Source organism: Neopsephotus bourkii, unplaced genomic scaffold (genome assembly GCF_033783945.1).
Source record: "Neopsephotus bourkii isolate Nb327-2 ecotype Australia unplaced genomic scaffold, CSIRO-AGI_Nbou_v1 NB_1183, whole genome shotgun sequence".
Taxonomy (NCBI): domain Eukaryota; kingdom Metazoa; phylum Chordata; class Aves; order Psittaciformes; family Psittacidae; genus Neopsephotus; species Neopsephotus bourkii.
In genome coordinates, this window is record NW_026901668.1 from 3,360,641 (window position 1) to 3,379,128 (window position 18,488).

The following is an 18,488-nucleotide window of genomic DNA, read 5'->3' on the forward strand; positions in this document are numbered from 1 at the left end:
ATATATAAAAAACGCCCTTTTTAATACATATTTTTCAAAATAGGACACTGTACCGTACTCTGACCCCATTTGGAGCAGTAGCAGCTCGCTTCCTTTTAAGAGCTGAATCCTGACCCACAATGTTTTTCCTTGAGTTGGTTTTGGACTACTTCCTTGATGGCTGCTCTGCTTACTAGCACCCAGTTTTACAGTGCTTGCAGGCACTCTTTGACAGGGAGTCACCGCTTGGCTGGGGCGAGGTGACCATTACCTCACCCAGTGCAAACCAGCAGTTCCACAAAGTCCTCAGGGAAGATAATGGTGATGGGCTTACTTTTCATGTCACCAGCCTGGAAAATCAGTCTTCTACTAGGTTGTGATGCAGGATTTCAGCTGTCTTGGCTTGCTTTGACAAAGTAGCCCATTTTGTACTGATGTTGCAGCCCCTTGTTTTTGTGTGTGTGCTTTATTGGGCTAAAGTTCTATACAGTACTGCCTTCCACCCTCCTCCCACTCCGAACACCACGTGCACGCAGTGAAAAGAGACATGCAAAGGAAGTACAGTGCTTTGTTTCTGCTTTAGTTCTGCTTGTTTAAACCCTTCCTCTTACAGTGCATTGTGAAAACTCCTCTGGGAATCTAACAGCATAATGATGCAAATAACCCTGTCATATGACTAAGCCTCCCTGGTGCTGGATTCCAAAATATCAAGCCAAGGCGTACAAGTCTTGCTGTGGATGCCATAGGCAGCTTCATGCTAGAATGCAGATGGCTCTTCAATTCCCTAATGGGAATTGTTTGGGTCCCTATTAGCATTTCACAAAGATTACTGTTCAACTGCCAACCCTCCTCCAGCTTTTTCGGAGGCATAGTGCTCAGCCAGCAACCAGTGGACACACTGTATGCACAGGTCCCTTGAAGAGCATTTTCAAATGTCTCCTGGATCACTGTAGGTAAACCCTCTCCTCCATCTGCTTTAGTTTTTCGACTGATCTCACACATCTTCAGCCTGCACCTTTGCAGAGGACACCTTGATGTATTGGTTATTACAAGCAATAGAAGCTGCTGCCTCCCCTGTGAGGAGCTCCTACATCAGTGATTTCAGAGGAGAAAATACCTATTGGCTGGAGCTCTTACCAGCCTTTGGTACTTGTATCTGCATGACTTTGTGCATGTGCTCAGGTAAGGAGAGAGGTCTTTGCCAGATTTTCCAGCACATAAGCTGAATCAGCAGGCTGCGGCTCTCAAGCAGTTGCAACCCATAGCTCTAATTTCTGTGCTCATGGAAACTCCATCAGTAAACAGGGTGGGTTGAGCCAAGTTTAGATCAGCTAAAGGCTTTCCTCCATCTGTTCTCAGACAGAGATATAGATAGAGATTTGGGAATTGTGCACTTCTGGCTGATATTTGTCACACCACAGTGTAGTAAGAATTTCCTCATTGACTCATTTTATCCACCTCTCATGAATGATACCTATTTTGGCTTTTACCACCTGTTATTCCAGCACCTGACTGCTTTTCATGCCGAAATCTCTAATAGATTACAGAGATCGGAACTTCTCTTAAGGCAGGGTTATAAGACCATGGCTTTGGCAGGACGCTGTGACTGTGTGGTTCTGAGTGTGCAAGGTGTTTGAATTATGTCTGCTGGAGAGGCCTATCTCAAGGAAAACTGGTAGCCTTTCACGTTACCAACACTATTATCATATTACCCTGAGTTTGTACTTACTTCCTAATCTCTGGGTCTCTTACAGTAGTTCTGTGTTGGTTTGCATTCCTGCTGTATTTAAGTGCATATGGACTACCTCCCTTGGCTGAAGGATTCAAGGGCATACTCATCGGAGTGTGGCAAAGACGGCATAGATGTGTGCACTGCTTATACACACTGAAGCGTATAGATAAGAATGAAACATTTTAAGGAGTAAACAGATATGCATATATATATAAAGCTACATACACACACTAAACATTTCTGTGTTCCTCTCAGTGCTTTCTCGAAGAACAGGGTTTTGTCACTTTTACCCATCCAGTACCTGCAGCATTACCTCAGTGTAACCTGAGGGATTAGTCAATACTTGGGTCTTCCAAGTTGATTAAATTAGCAGGAGACAAAGGTAATGGGAGCAAGCATTCATCTGATGTAATCACTCATCTCTGCAGAGCTCACAGGCAAAGAGCTATCTCCCCGAAAGGAGCAGGATGCAAAGAGTTGCTATGACCACAGCACCAAGCTTCTCCTCTGCCAGCACCGAGCCAGAAATAGATGTACCCCTTTCTCATGGTGTTTTTACAAGCGTTTTTCAGCCATTTTTAGGTCTGCTTTACCACCTTCCTTCTCCTCCTCCCGGTTCCTTACCCGCTATCTTCTCTTCACCGCCGGTTCACGTTTAGGCGGCAACATGACAAGGGGGTACCGCCGGTTTCAGCTGTCCGGCCGAGGGCAGGAGAGCCCTCGCGGTTCCCGCCTCATCCGGTGAGTGAGGTGAGGGGAACGGCTTGCTACGAGCGGGAGGTGCTGATTGCCCCTCGAGGGGCTGCAGAACAGCCCAAATCGCACTGCCTAGAGCAGGTATGACGGTGGACCGAGCCCCGCCCGAGCGCTTTAAACAGTCACCGCCCCGCCCCTCTCTCTTGTTTGATCTCCTCTCCACCTATCGCGTTATGGCGCGCTCCCTGGCCCCGCCCCTCCCCGCAGGGCTGCCAATCCCGGCCAGGCCTGTTGCGATTCGAGCGGTGGGAGCGTACCATTGCCAGGGGAACGGAGGGGGGGGGAGATAGAGCCGAGAAAGTGGAGGGGTTTCTGTGTCTTGTGTGGGAATCCGCGTGCTTGTACTGTTCGCCGCCGCACCTGCCGCGTTCCCGCAGTAGTGTCTCTCGTCCCCTTTGCCCCGTGTTTCAGGGAACCATGGGGCCGGCGGCTGGAGTCTCCGCTTACCCCCCCCCCCGCGTGTGTGGCTTTCAGGGGCCCGGCTGTATGTGTGTGTGTGTGTTGGGGGGGAGACTGTCCTCCCGCCCGGCGCTCTGAGCGGTTGGTGGGGCGGGGCCGCAGCAGCGGTAGCTGCCAAGGTGTGCGCGCGCGCCGCTGCCGCTTCACCCGCCCCCTCCCGCGGCGGGCAGGGTCGGGCCGCCCAGCTCCGCGGCGGCAGGCTGACGGGCGGAGCAGGCTGACGGGAGGAGCGCGGCGCCCCCCGCGGCAGAGGCACTTGGGGCTGCGGCAGCCCTGCGAGCGGCGCCCCCCGAGCAGCATGAGGCGAAGGTAAGGGCGGAGAGACCCTGCTGCCGCTTCCCGTGGGGAGAGAAGGGCGGGCTCCCGCGTGGTGCGGCGCGGCAGGTGGGGTGGCCGTTGCCTCACCGCGCGGTCGCGGGGAGGTGACTGTAGTAGCGGCGGAGGAACCGTTTCATGCGTTGCCATCCCCCGGGACGCGGCCTGCCGCAGCGGCGCAGGGGTCTGTGCGCCGTGCCGGGGGCTGTGTGGGCCCGGAGGGAACGGCGGCTGGAGCTGATAGAGGGCGTACGGCCCCGAAACCCGATTCCCTGGGCGGCGGGTCCTTGCCCGCTCCCAGACCCGGTTACATGGATCGGCGCCGGGGAGGAACGAGGCGGTGGCGGCCACCCTGGGGCCCCCAGAGCGCTCCCTCGCCTGAAGGGTTGGCTCAGCTCAAGGTACCGGGGCACCGCGTACCTTCGTCCCGGGCCGGGAGAAGGAAGAGGAGGAGGCGGCGGCGATGGTTGTAGGGGTGGGTGCAGACTCCCCGGGGCTCGGTCACGTCGAAGTGCTTGGTGGCATGCCTCGCCTCCTCGTTGGCTTTATCGCTGATAGTCGCCCTGTGGGTCAGCTCGATAGCGCTGAATACCACAGTGTCATAAAGTACTACTGGTACTACATTGTCAGACAGCTTGTGACACTCCCATGAAAGAAATAGCATGGACCGGTTTCATTTTCTGCTTGTCTCACAGACATAAGCCTTTATTAGCCTTTTGTTATTGTAGATACGTTCTGTACAAGGGATGCCCAGCTATCTACTACTTTTGTCTCTCTTCTTATTTTCCTGTTACGTTACAGACTTCATCTCTGCAGCTGATGTCCAAAGATGTTTGGGGTGCTAGAATACATAACAAGGGTAACTGCCTCTAATCATAGGGTTCCTTCACTTGTTATAATAATACCTACTTATGTATTCACTGTAGCAGCTTAATTCCATATTCTGAAGAAGTCATCTCGTTCATCCATTTAAGGTTAGAGCAGCGGAGCAATTGACATTAACTTTCACTGAGATGGAGGAATAACCGTCAAGGCTGTCGCTATGAAAATTGCCGCTTCGTATGTTGATTCTATTATATGCCTTTGCGAGGTGAACAAAATGAAGAGTCTGTGGAAAAGCTCTTTGAGCATTAAGCTTAAGACATAAAACTGGGGTTCTTGTTTACTCTGCACTTTAAATGAACTGGGTCGGTACTAGTGTAGAGGGGCTTAGGGCAAGCTGAGCAAATAAGTGGCCACTTGCTGGACAGTTTGGATAGGCAGAAACTCTTATCCATTAGGGCCCATTTTAGTTACAGACTTTGAAAGGAAAAAGTTAACTGAGCTTGAAAAAACCACAGTAAACAAGATTTTCTCTGTATAACTAAGAGCTTAGTTGGAGTAGACTTCCCAGTAGTTATGCTAATGCCTCTTTCTGCATTTCTTCTAGAAAATGTGCTGCTTGTAGTTATTTTTCACTGTCAGATTTTCAGCACTCTTGTTTGGGTTGGTCGTAGTGCAAGGATGTGTTTGGTAAAAATAACTTGCTGCATGGGACTCAGCTTGTTTAATCATGGGAATGTTTCTGCTGGTCTAAGAGTCTGTGAAGGCTTACTTGCACAAAACTAGATTTAGAGTTAAATTGAAGTTGGCAGTGTCCCTTTAAACCAGCCAAATCCCTGCTACACATTCATATGCAACTGAAAAAGTCACACTGCAGTTAAGAATACAGATACAATTGTATTTAGCTTGCAGCTTGCTATAGTCCTTGTGTCCCAAGAACACAGATGGGTATGACTAGATATATTAGACTTGCATTCATTCAAATCTGAAATTACAGTGGAAGATCCACCTTAGAGCTAATTGGTGAAGTTGGAAATCCTTTAGTTCTTTAAAGGACAGGAGAACTCCTCTTAAATGTTACAGGACAACCATAAAGATTTTTCTTTTAAAGTTACTCTTACATATTCGTGCAGAAAGTAGCTAATAGTGATGCTGATTATAAATGACAGGTATCTGAATTTCAGTTTTTCAGTAAATTCGAATACAGAATACTCTTCCTAGAACAGAATCATAGAATCATAGAATAGGTAAGGTTGGAAAGGACCTTAAGATTATCTAGTTCCAACCCCCCTGCATGGGCAGGGACACCTCACACTAAACCATGTCACCCAAGGCTTCATCCAACCTGGTCTTGAACACTGCCAGGGATAGAGCATTTACCACTTCTTTGGGCAACCCATTCCAGTGCCTCACCACCCTCACAGTAAAGAGCTCCTTCCTTATACCTAACCTGAACTTTCCCTGTTTAAGTTTTAACCCATTACCCGTTGTCCTATCACTATAATCCCTAATGAAGAGTCCCTCCCCAGCATCCCTATAGTCCCCCTTCAGATACTGGAAGGCTGCTATGAGGTGTCCATGCAGCCTTCTCTTCTCCAGGCTGAACAGCCCCAACTTTCTCAGCGTATCTTCATATGAGAGGTGCTCCAGTCCCCTGATCATCCTCATGGCCCTCCTCTGGACTTGTTCCAACAGATCCGTGTCCTTTTTATGTTGAGGACACCAGAACTGCACACAATACTCCAAGTGAGGTCTTCTGCCAACTTCATGAGGTTGGCATCAGCCCACCTCACAAGCGTGTCAAGGTCCCTCTGGATGGCATTCCTTCCCTCCAGCGTATCAACCGAACCACACAGCTTGGTGTCATCGGCAAACTTGCTGAGGGCTCACTCAATCCCACTGTCCATGTCAGCGACAAAGATGTTGAACAAGACTGGTCCCAACACTGATTCTTGACTCTCCTGTGTATTAGGAAAGGATCTGTAAACAGTATGTGACTGTATATTCCCGACGCAAACCTAAACACACGTGGTTGAGGTCAGGATGACATTTTGTTCTAAGCTTTCTTGCCTTTCTAGGTTTCAAATATCTTTCAAACATGCTTCCCATGAGAAATCTTAGTTATTTTCCAGGTGCAGGTCTCTTTTAATAAAGACTACAGCACTGTTACTTGTCAACAAGGGAGCTTGAATTATGGTTGTATGTGTGGTAATGCAAAGATATGTTGCTTTTGGAGGAAGCTGGGGCAGAATTGATCCTTAGTTGAATGTGTTCCTTTCATCTTGCAGGATTTCAAAATGAATTCTCAGTCACTTAAGTAATCCATGAATAGATTAGTTTGTTTTTGGTTTTTTTTCTCCTTTGCCAGACACAAGGGCTGTCTTGCTGATCTAATCTTAAAGTAGTACTCGGGGTAGCTGTAGGTAAAGGGAGAGGGAGAACTGTCTGTGCTGCTGCTGCCTTTTTTTTTGGTAAGGATGGAGAACTACTCTTTTTGACTCTGTCACAGGAAATTGCCTGTGAGAGCAACAGCTGAGCCTGTACCTGGATCTTCTTTGGTGTTGTGGCTTTGTGCTATTACTGTAGATAGCTTTGGAAGCTGTCGTAACAGGTTGGTCACAACTTGCTTCTGCCATACAGCTTCCAGCTCTGATGTTTTAGGAATCTCTTCTCTGCCAGTTGATCACCATCTTAACAGCCTGCGGTGGAAAAATGAATCTAAAGGCTACACTAAAATCTTCCATCAGTGTAGCCATCAGTTAGGTGTATGACTAATCTATCATATGTAAGGTCCTTGCACAGCTTTGGTTCTAGGGGTGAAGCTTGTGTGTGCTCTTAGTGCTTGTCATAGCATTGTGGTCTGTTGTTAATGTATGGGTGTGAAATGCAGCTTTGCGTGTGTACTGTACAACTGTTCTAATACTGCCAAGATACTCCTGGTTCAGATGTGATCTGAGAGTTTTCCTGGGCAAGTGATTTCACTGTACCAGATCCCAACGATAATCTCGCCTTTCATTTAAAAGGGGAGGAGGGGAAAATTCCTGCTGGTAAATCCAGGAAGTGAGTTTTTATATGAGCTCCGTCAGGGAGTCTTGCTTGCATTTTGTTAGGTCTCTCAGCAGCACCAGAGCCTAAAACTGACCTTACCCTTGCAGACTTTCAGGATGCAACTAAAATGTCAGCTACAGAGATGCTGTTCATTATTTGACAGGTGGAAATAAAGCAGCAGTCATACTGATGTGATAAGATACAAGAGGCAGGCACTGTTTGTTTACTAGGAGGGGAGCTCAAAACAGTGGAGACAGAGCAAGAGGTAAGCTAGCATAGGAACATCAAATCACCACCCTTTCCTTCCTTTTTCTCCTCCCTCTCTCAGCTGAATGACATCTGTTGTAATTGCACAAGGGAGAGGGGAAAAAGGGAAAAGTGGATCTAGGAGAACCCAATAACGTACACTCTGAGGAATGAGAGCTGCACATAGATGCTGTTCATGAATGGTATGAAAACATGTGTTTTCCAACTGTGTGTTTGGGCCATGCAGTCACCAAATTACTTGTTGTCTGTTCCTGAAGTCTGCTCATAATTTTGAGGTAGTTGAAATACATAGTTGTTGGAGCTCTAACAGCATTTGGTAAATGTAAACAGTAAACTGACAAAGATCACATCTCTTCTCACTCTCCTGCCTGTGTTATGTCTTAATTTGAGGAGGCACTGTGGTGCTTTTGCACATGGAGTGGCTTGTGATAGAAATTCAGTACTCAGAGAAGGGAAACAATTTAAGGAAAGGAAGGTTGCTCACCTGTGTGGGCAGCCTCTTCTACACAAACACACCACCCCCCCTACCTTTAAAGTTTAATCAACCAGCAGTTAATTTGGCTTGGTAGCAAAAGGAAACTGAAGGATGTTTTTCTTTACTTAGTATTGAAATTTACTCCATTCAAAACTATTGAAGATTAGGAAGGAAATGCAAGTGATTGCTCTTTGTAGACAGCAGTAAATTCACAGTAGAATAATTTCAGTTTAAGGAATGAAGAATCTATTTAATCCTCCACTTCCTAAGGAGTTTGTAACTTGTGTGCAATAGCAGCATAGCATCTTGCTGAAGACAGAAACCTGATTGCTGCAGTAGAGGTCAACTGTTTGAAACTTGCTTTTGCAATAGATGACAGCGAGTAACTGCATTTCAGTTTTGAGAAGGGTCACTGAAGAAAGCTATGGAAATTGTGAGGAAAACCTTTTTATTACATTCCTGTCTCTCTCAGCCTGTCATCTCTGCCTTCTCCCCAGATCTTTATCTGGGTTATATGTTAACCTTTTTCATTCTTTCTCCACAATGTCTTTGAGATACAATCTTCTATGTCTAGCCACATGGTTAAAGCTAGTCTAGGCTGCCCTCGCTTTGTCTGGATTTTTGACACTCAACTGTTTGTAACAATACCATTTTTACTGAATTGTTTTTGTCTGCCATTAAGACTTTTAGCAAATCATTCCTATGTGGGGTCCTCATTTTCTTGGCCCTTTCTGAATGTCACCTAGAATGGTATGCTTTAGAGAATTTGATTATGTAGTCCCTCCTGTTAATGCTACTAACTTTTAGGCACTCACTAAAGCCTTGTTGTGATCTGTCTTTATCTTATCTTGAAGAAGAGTGGCAGATGGATGCTTTTCACCCACCTTGAAAAGGAGTCTCATAAACAGTCTCATTTTCTGCCTTTGGAGTTCTCAGTGCCCTCCCCTTCCAGGAGGTGGCTGAACCAGAACAGCTGGCAATGAACTGAGGCCACTGCTTATCTTTCAGTCTTTTTCTTTTTTTCTGTGCAAGAAGTGTGTTTGCTTTTTCTGTTCTAGTGTAGCATACTATGTAGCGGAGTTCTGTTTTAGACTGGTAGTTTCAAACATTATTGTAGGATACAGAACAAAAGCAAAATCTTGCAGTATTCTGGTTTCTGTGCTGTTTCTGACATCAGTCCAGGAGTACTTGTTTTGTGCTGTGTTTGCCTGCATTAGGATTCCCGTTGTACAGCCAAATTAAAATCTGGGAAATAACCCACTTATTGCATCAACTTCCTCTTTGGCCAGCAGGAAAACTTCTCTATTACTGCTTTCTGCTGTACTGTTTGGAAGTAATTCCTCTGAATCTGCAGCGCTTTGAAGTGAGACAAGGTTTGCTGGGAACTGATGTGGATGAGGGAAGAGGACATTTCAGTGCATTGAAGACTTCTAATAAATATCTTCCTTTCAAGTTTTACTTAGTCTGTATCCTTCATCATCATGGCTGCAAGATGTTTTGGAATGAACTTCAGGTGATGAGTCTTAGGGTATAATCTCCTGTTCTTCTAAGTAAATTTTGAACTAAAGTGACAGTGGATAGCATAACTTTTATAGTGACCTCCTTTTAAATAACTAAGATCTCTTTACCCTGAGTCTGTGGGGAGACTTCTCACTGGTACTTTAAGTGTAGGTAGAACAGCAGCATTACTGTGGGATTTTATCTTGTTATCTCTGCCATGCAAGTAAAAGTGGTTGTAGCCGTGTGAGTCCTATCTAACACTTCTTTCTATTTATGGCTGTGGAACTGTCTTTCTTTTAATGGGATGGTTGGGAGGCCCTTCTTGCCCTTCTCTTAGTCTTTCTAAATATGCTGTGTATGCTTCCACAGCTGTTAAAAAGGGCTTCTCTTCTTGGATCCTGTGAAAAGAATAATATAATCCAGCTGTAGTGATTTTCATCATTTAACACTTGCTTACCTTGATTACCAGGGTTCATTAACGAAATTAAGGGCAGCAAGAAACCGAATTTGACTTTAAGCCAGTTAAAGAGCACAAACCTAACTGATATCTATCCACTGATAATTTAGTAGGGGAGTCTAGATCTCTGGTTGAGGAGTGTCCTCCAGTACTTGCAACATTATGGTTTTGTGACTGAAGAAACAAAGGGGAGGATATTAGACTTCGTGATTTCCTCTGTTTTGTGGTAATCTGCACAAAACTGAGGAATGGAGGCTGGTTTTTGCCAGAGAGTCTTGCTTTAAACAGTCAAATCCAAGAATGTTTCACTGATCTTTCTCTGTAGGAGAAAGTTATTTCTTTAAGAATGGCCTGTGGACATTGTATGTGGTACTCCATCTGCTATAGAGTTCTGCTCAGTTTGAGAAAGAAAAAACAGGTAAGATTGTGTGAGGAAGGAGGAAAGTTTTGGGGGAATGTGGCTTTTGATGATTCACTTGCCCATGCTGCATTACTAATTACTAAGGCCTCCCATTCAGAATTCTCTAGAGCTGTGCCACCTTCTGCTTTGGTTGTAAAGAAAGACAGGTTTGGAATTAGCCTTTTTGTAGAGTTTCCTTGGTGAGCCTGGCAAAGCCAGTGCCTCATGTCTGCTATTCCATCTTTCTTTTGAATCTCATTAATGACATTTGTCTTGCTGCTTACAAACAGAATCTAAACATAGTATGGACTTTTCCAGGGAGAGTAGGACTGCTTACACATCCAGGAAATACAGCAAAAGTTCAGGTATCAGTAGACACGTTGTCTGCTTCCGGTAGTTCAGAAAGAGAAAAGTTTGTACATGTGAAAATGGAGGAGTTATCCAGGTGACAGCATCAAGAGCAGATCTCATGAAGATGGAGGAGTTATCCAGAAGGTGACAGCATCACTAGCAGATCTCCACTAAGGTGGGCTACAGTTGAACCCATCATTGTACCTTATACTTTTCTTGTTGCTTTTGCATTACGTATCACGCCCGTTGCATTACACATGCCTGGAGATGCACTCAGGACTCTGCTGTCCCAAATATTTTATTAAAACATAATGAAGAAGTCTGTGCTGTAAGGTTATTTTTTCCCCTTACAGCTGACGAGAGTAGAAGAAAGCAGATATAGGTCATAGAAAAGATCACAGAATAGTTATGGTTGGAAAGATCATCTAGTTCCAGCCCCCCTGCCATGTCAGGGACACCTCACACTAAACCGTGTCACCCAAGGCTCTGTGCAACCTGTCTTTGAACACCGCCAGGGATGGAGCATTCACAACTTCCTTGGGCAACCCATTCCAGGGCCTCACCACCCTTGCAGTAATATCCAATTACTTATATCCAATCTGAACTTCCCTTGTTTAAGTTTTAACACATTACCCCTCGTCTTATCACTACAGTCCCTAATGAAGGGTCCCTCCCCAAACAATAGTTTCAAGAGGGTGGAAGTACAAGTCTGTAGCTAACTTTGGAGGGACAGTGAAGAGTCAAGACTATCCACAACTATTACTTGTTTCACATGTCATACAGCAGATTCCTACACTATGCAACCTTCCTATTTTCATTGTTTGGACATTTCTGCTATCAGTATTTTAAAAAATTAATTAACCTTAGTTCTTGTGTGATAGCTTATTCCACAAACTTTTTCCTTTTTAGTATTTGCACAGCTTAATTTGGGTCAAAGGTTTCAACTGAGCTATAACACAGTTTGGTTTTTTTTTAAACAGATGCTTATACTGCTGTTAGCCTACATAGACGAATTTAAGAAAACATACTCTAAAATTCTTGGCTCCCAACATGGTTCACTGTATAAGGGTTTAAGTATTAACTACTTAAGCATTCAAAGTGCAAGCATGAGGTAACAAGGTGTAAACAGAATCTTATTTAACTCTCATAACCTGTCAGTCTTAGAAGAAAATTCTATTTTTCCACAGTTTAAAAATTATTAATGTGCAAATTCTGCCATGCCAATGTATTAGTAAACTTCAGACTCACAGTTCAGTTTATCCACGACAGCAGCTTGGGCTCAGGACATTTGCAGTAGTGTTGGTTCTTCGTCAAGCTACTTGGGATAACGACCTTTCTTTTGTGGGTATTTCTCAAGTGAGCAATGGTTTTCACAGGATCCTAAGACACCACTTGATGTGGTGGCACAGCGAATATGATTTTGCAGTTGATGTTTAGCATGGCAAATGCTGGCAAGTTTTATGTTCAGAATAATGAATAGAACATTATTTGACAGTGGATTTATTGTCAAATGTGAACTGACATTAAAATCATTCAGTGGAACACTTCTGAAGCTGCAAAATACAAATTCTGTGTGTTTATGAGGAAGCATGTATTTGTAAGAGGTAATATTAGGGAACCTTTGTCTTGGAATAACCAGTTTGCATTCAGGGCAGATGTCCCTTGCACATCCTCCCTTACCTCTAGCTCCACTCACCATGTTCAGGGTTAATGACATTGAGTGGGTTTGCTGCTGAACTGTCCCCCAGGTGCCTCTCTGCACTCACATCACACTTGTTCCTGCTTCCCTGGTCTTGTATCCTACTCAGATGATAAGTGACAGGGCTTAGTAAAATCAGAGGAGGGATATGGTATTCCAGGTGTCCAGTTTGTGTGCTGAGCCAATTCAGTCTGCTGATGATAATCCTTTGTACAGTTGTGGTCATGAGCGTATTCACAGTGTGGTTCACAAGGGGAAGGAGGAGTCTCCCGATATGTGTTCCCTCTGGGACATCTTGATGAATACTCTGTGTGTATGACATGTAGCCCGTCTTTCATCTCCTCCAGGTCTGCTTGTTTGGTTTTTTTTTTTTTTTTTTTTTTTTTTTGTTGACTGGTCTTTTCTCTCCCATCTCTTTTTGTAGTCTGTCAGTACCTCTCCAAGATGCAAAACCTTCTGGCCACAGTGAGCTGAACTTCAGTAGCATCAAGGAGGGAGTTTGGCATCCCAGCAACTGGGGACTGTGTTTCCGTTACATTATCTTTGTATCTCAGGGTGGCACTGGAAAACTGGCTTTTTGAGTGCCTTTGCAGAGTAGAGTGTGCTGTTCAGGTTTCTTAGTGTTCCTTCTGGTTTCCTCCCCTTACATGTTTTCCTTCCCTTAATCCACTGCTTTCTTTTTCTGTTCCATGTTCCCCACAGGCAGTTTCTTTTTCTTCCTCTTGGCTGTTTGCTGTCTTCCCCTTCTTTGGTGCATGGAAGAGAAACTACTGAGTTTTGTTAGCAGTAGCCGTAAGCTTGTTCTTACAGTAAGGACATGGAATGCATCCAGGGCATGCCTTGTGGACTGGATTAGCTGTGCAGTTTGCTGTATTATTTTCTTGCAGGGGAATCAGTTTAATGTTAATTTAGAAATGGTACAGTCTCATCTGTGATCTAAACCAGCTGAATTGCTTGGAGAGTATCACTTGGGATGTTTGCTTCCTCTGTAGGATAATTCTTCTGCTAATGTGCCCTTTTGTGGATGATTGTCTACATGTCTCATCAGTCTGGAGAGGCTTGTTTTTAGTGCTGTGTGCTCTCTGGAGAGTTTATTTTTAAATAGTTACTGAAGCAACAGTCTTCTAAAATGCTGCAGTGTTGGGAGAGAAGGAATGAAAATGTTGTTATCCTCTAAAAGGGTCGATCAAAAAAGGAGTATTTGTCTGTTATATTCTCTAAGGCTAGCTGAAAATGTTGGTGAAACTGTGTTCTAGAAGACGTTTACTTCATAATTTTGTTCTTCAGACCTCTTCTACTCTAGTCTAAATTGTGGAAATTTTCAAACTGAAGTATTATCAAACCCAAGTACTTTATTTCAGGAACTATTGTGCACTATCTTTCATTCTCTGCTATATAAAGATGACTTATTTTCACCTGTGATAAATTCTGCCATCTTAAGATAGGCTGCACCTTGGAACTCTAGCTGTCGTGGAGCAGCAAGTAATTTTGCTATTACACAAGCAAAATAACTGTTTTTTTTGAGAAGCATTGTGTAAGTCGTCTTTCTTTGTGCCAGGAACCTGGGGACCTCACTGTTTACCTTCTGCCAGGAAATTTCAAAGAGAATGTTTTTGAAGAGGTCAGATATCCTTATCGTGTTATACTCCTGCAGCATCATAGTGGTTCTGCTGTATATAATTTTCTTGCTTAATCTAAAATCTTCAGATGAGTTGTGTCAGTACAACAATTACACGTAATGAAGTTATTGTATTCATTTGAAATCATGTCAGTGATGTCACTGGTTAATCAGATGATTAATCAAATGTTGCAGAATGTCACCTCCAAATATAAAGGGTTGTCTTTTCCAAGTCCTCATTCCTTTGCTGCTCTATTCCTGTACTCTTCTGCTATTACAAAAGGCCCTTTGTTTTTTGTTTGACTATTAAAATATGCTTATTTTATGCTTCATCAAACTCTCAATGAGCGCAGGGTTTATAATATCAAAATTCTGGATCTCCAAGGGTGAGAGAAGCTAACAGGTTTCATAAAGCTATAGGGAACAACCAACATACAGGAAAACATCCCAAGCAGTCAGTGTTTTTTTTGATGGTAGAGAAAAACGGTGGTGAATTCTTTATTATGCATTCATAACTTAAAGACATGATGCTTTCTCACAGTCATCTTCTGCTGGTGAATTCAGCTATTTGGCATGTTATTTTGGTTGTAGAGTTTTAAGAAAGTAAGGAATTACAGAAATATGAAGTACAACAAAGCTGAAAGGGTAGTGAAAAGAGAGGAAAGGACGAGATGGCTGAGTATGTTCAAGACTTGACCCAGCAGGCTAGGGTCTGGTGCACACCAGCTGGTCTTTCCCTATTGATGTCACAACAGAGATGGATCTTGAAGAGAAGACTCTGAAATGGACTGGGAGTAAGGTGCTGTGATATTAACATAATAAATTGAGTTTTGATTTTTTTCTGTTGGATTTGAGGATGCATTGCCTTATACAGTGCTGTGCTAATTACGGCAATTCAGGAAATGATTCACAAGAGTGGGTAGCTGAGCATGGTCCTTCTAACAGCTGTCTTAGCTTCAGCTAGCTTATTTACTAGAATTGTGCTTCATTTGCCTCAATGGCAATTGCATATGCTCGGTTTTAATTCCTGGGCTGGAGCCCTCTGACACCTGACAGAAGAATGGGATTAGACTTCAGCCTGTCCATGAAATCAGACACTTTGGCTTGTATTTAGAAAAGTTTCTTTGCAGTGAAATGGGCTAGAAGGTGTTTTCAGTGCTGTAAATGAAATGTTAGGCAGTGTAACACGATCATGACATTTAGTGCTCTTACACTGTCTATTGCACAATTTTACTGGGGTTTACTGCTTGTTTCATCATGTAGCCTCCAGTATGGAGACAACCTCCTTAATAAGTATCAGGGAACCTGAGGATGAGTAGATTCTGTGATCGTGTTCTCGGATGCAGTAATGACTTAAAATATATATTTTTTTGCTTATAAAAAACTATATTCCTAAATAAAAAAAAAACTTCTATTCCTAAGTAGAAGTGCAAAATATATTAGCGTTCCCATTTGATAGGGTAGCTTCTGCTCTGCAAAATACAAGTTGCTGTGATGTATTGGAGATTATGCCACAGTTCTACACAGCAGATGCATGCAGTTGTCTATGGAGTTTCAGTTATGACAGCAAAATCTTTAGGTGGCAAGAACAAGGTCATGGATGTGAGATTAACTTGCATACAGCAGTCCTTGCTGTGGAAAGGAATGCTTGGCAGGCATTAACTTTTTATAACCTGGTAGTATTTAGGTGCTGCAGAAAAATTCTCCTTCCTGTGAAGGACTTGAAAATGGTGGAGGCACAGACATTAACCACTCTCTTCTCCTCTGGGTTCAAAGGGGCTTTTCTTTAGAGGTGGAGGGAGGAAGAACATGATGGGCTGACCAGGCTTTTGATAAGCATGTTCTAATCTGTGGCAGCTGATAAGAGCACTGAAACTGAGCAGCAGCCAGTTGCTGGGCTGTGTCCTCACCTGCAGGATGGAGTTACTGTATCTTAGGGTGGCTGTGATGCTAGTGGTGGAAATGAGCTATGACCTTCTGTCCCAGGCAAAGCCCTGACCATAAGGAGTTAAAACTTGGAGAGGAATGAACTGAGGTCAGCAGCACAAATAGTCTGTTCAGTAAATAATTTTCTTTGTATACTGGCTCCGTTCTTTCACTCATTATTTGCTCCACTTATTCTTTTACCTCCTACACACACGTGTGTGTGTGTGTGTGCATACACAATTTTTCTGGCTGCTTTATTCCATCTTGCCCTAGTTATCACCTTCCCATGTCCACTTGCCACTGTGACCCACCTTCTGGATAAAGAGCTAGATGATAGGTTTGCTGTGAAACCACCCTCAATCTGGGGTGGACACCTATGTTCAGTTTCGAAGAAGCAAGGCTGTTTTCCAGCTGCTCCTTCCTGTGAGTCTGCTTGCTCTGAGCACTGCAGTGGCTATACAGAATGCAGCACATGAGAGGCAGAATGCTGTTCAGCCATGCACAGAAGAATTAAGAGCTGTTGCCCACCTTTTTTCCCATTGGCAGCAGGCTGAGCTTTTGGGTGAGTGAACATCAGGTACGTGGCATGCCTTGTTCTAAGGTTGGTGGGGAAATCCATTAAGCATTCGTGCTGTTGCTGAGAATTTGGGTAAATGTAGGATGAAGCAATGGTTAATGCTGGAGTCTGCAAGACAGAGCAGGCTTTGATGCTAGTGCTTGGGCATGATGCTATGAAAAGAGAAAAAGCTATTAAGGGTCCTGTATCCGAAGATTCACAGAAACCAGCTGGAGGAAAAAATAGGGTTTTGGGGGTTGAGTGACCTTGAATGTCTGCTCCAGTGGAACAATCCACGTGTGACTGGTATTCAGGAAAGTATTTTCTGGAAGGCTTTTCTGTTGGTGGAGGGGGGGGGGGTGGTGGTGAGGGTGGGGAGCACGTTAAATGTCCTGCATCTATTCAGAAATCCAGTCTGAATTTTTTCAATGAAAAATTCATTTCAATAATAGCTGTTAATTGCCACCTTCATATGCGACCTTGTAAATGCTTCTATCCCCCCGTTCCTTAAAGATGCACTGAATCTCTTTTTGTGGGTATTAAATTGACTTTATATTAAATTGACTTTAAAAAGCCTCACAGAATGAAACAGATGCTTAGCAGGCTACCGTAGCATGGCAACTATTGAGAAGACAGCCCATGCATAATCATAAATATATACTTTTGGGTGTGTGGGGGTTTTGGCTCTGCACCAGATCTACAGGCCAATAACTCTTGCTTTCTTTTGGAGCCTTTCTGTTCCTTCCCTTTCCCTTAGGGCACTGTTGTCCACTTCATTCTTCTGAGATTTTTATGCTTTCCATTGTGTTTTCTTAAACAGAAAGGCAGCTCTAGAAACAAACAAACAAAATTCCTTTCTTGTTTGACTTCTGCTTTTCACTTACAGAAATGATTTTCCTTTCCCTGGTATGGCAGCATTATTAAAACCAGGACTTTTCTCAGCTAAGCTCTGTTACAGAGCCAGTGGGGTAAAGTAAATAGAGTGCTTGCTATGAGAGTTCTGTTTTCTCCTCTTGGTTTAAATATTGATGATAGCAGAGTTACAATACTTTGAAGATACTAAATCAAGACAACTGTTCATTGTTCTTAAAGCAGACTTTAGATAGAGCATTCCTATAGCTACATTGTTCAGTGAAGTGCATTCCTTTTCAGTAAATAGGCTTTACAGTTCCCAGGTTCTTCAGATCTGAAACAATAGAAGCAATCATTAAAACTAAATACAAAAGGGAAACAGTTCCACAGGGAATGTGTTTAGGAGTGTCTTGGGCAGTGCCCCTACCTCCAGCTGCCCTGTTTGTTTGGTTTTTTTATCCTGGGGGTGCTGTGTCCTCTTCTGTTGTCACACAGCACAGCTGTCTGGATGTGCATAAAGAGTCTGATCAGAAAAGTGATCTGGGTTTAAAAATAACCTTGTTGGACTACAACATAGTGAACTTGGTTGGGTTTACTGTATGGTCCCACAACTGTTGTGATGGCATACATAGACAGGTGGGGGTGGTTTGGTAGTGAAGTGACGATAAGGCTACTCAGTGCTACTTGCTCTCAGTGCTATAGTTGGTAGAGGGGTAAGCAAATGATAAAAGTTTTTGCTTGATGGTGTTGTGTTGGGTGAACTTACTTGATACCTGTGGAGAGAAGGGAGGAATGTTTTCAGGAAATGTTAAAAGGCTGTAGCTTCTATGAAAGAAAAAGGCATCAAATGCAAGTTAATAAAGGAGAGCAGATACAGCTAGTGGTTAGATGAGGTGCCATAAAATCACTATTTCAGTTGAATCATCATTATTTTTCTGGTATAGGGTTTTGGTGCCTAGACTTGTGTTCTGACAGTGTTCTGTGTCTTTAGGGACCCAGTTGAGGGATGGAAGGAGCAGCACTTCTGAGAGAAAGTACTTGTTCTGTTAGCTGCTGTCTGCTTTCCCTCTTAGCTCAGTGAACTTGCTCAGGTGTGCTTGTGCACTTGTGAACATGGTCACTTCTGTCTGTATCAGCTGGGTTTCTAATTAAAATATCACTCCTTCCTGTACGTGACCTCACAATATTTGTACTAGCAAAATATATGCTACTTATTCATTCTTGATTACTACTGAATATGTGAAAAACTTGAGGCTTCTAATAACTGAAGCAATGG

The 18,488-nt window shown here is 43.7% G+C and overlaps 1 protein-coding gene across 23 annotated transcripts in view; it reads left to right on the top strand.

Moving 5' to 3' along the window:
- MICAL3 (microtubule associated monooxygenase, calponin and LIM domain containing 3) overlaps positions 1-18,488 on the top strand; it is a 186,742-nt gene that overhangs the window by 19,563 nt on the left and 148,691 nt on the right. For 20 of the 23 annotated variants that reach the window (XR_009727024.1, XM_061363935.1, XM_061363942.1 and 17 more), the window contains exon 1: positions 3,145-3,235. The exons of 2 other annotated variants lie outside the window; for them this stretch is intronic. The gene's annotated coding sequence lies outside the window, so the exon portion shown is untranslated. Of the gene's footprint in view, positions 1-3,144; positions 3,236-3,422; positions 3,643-18,488 lie in introns of those variants that run through there. One more of the 23 variants, XM_061363937.1, reaches the window with a different exon arrangement.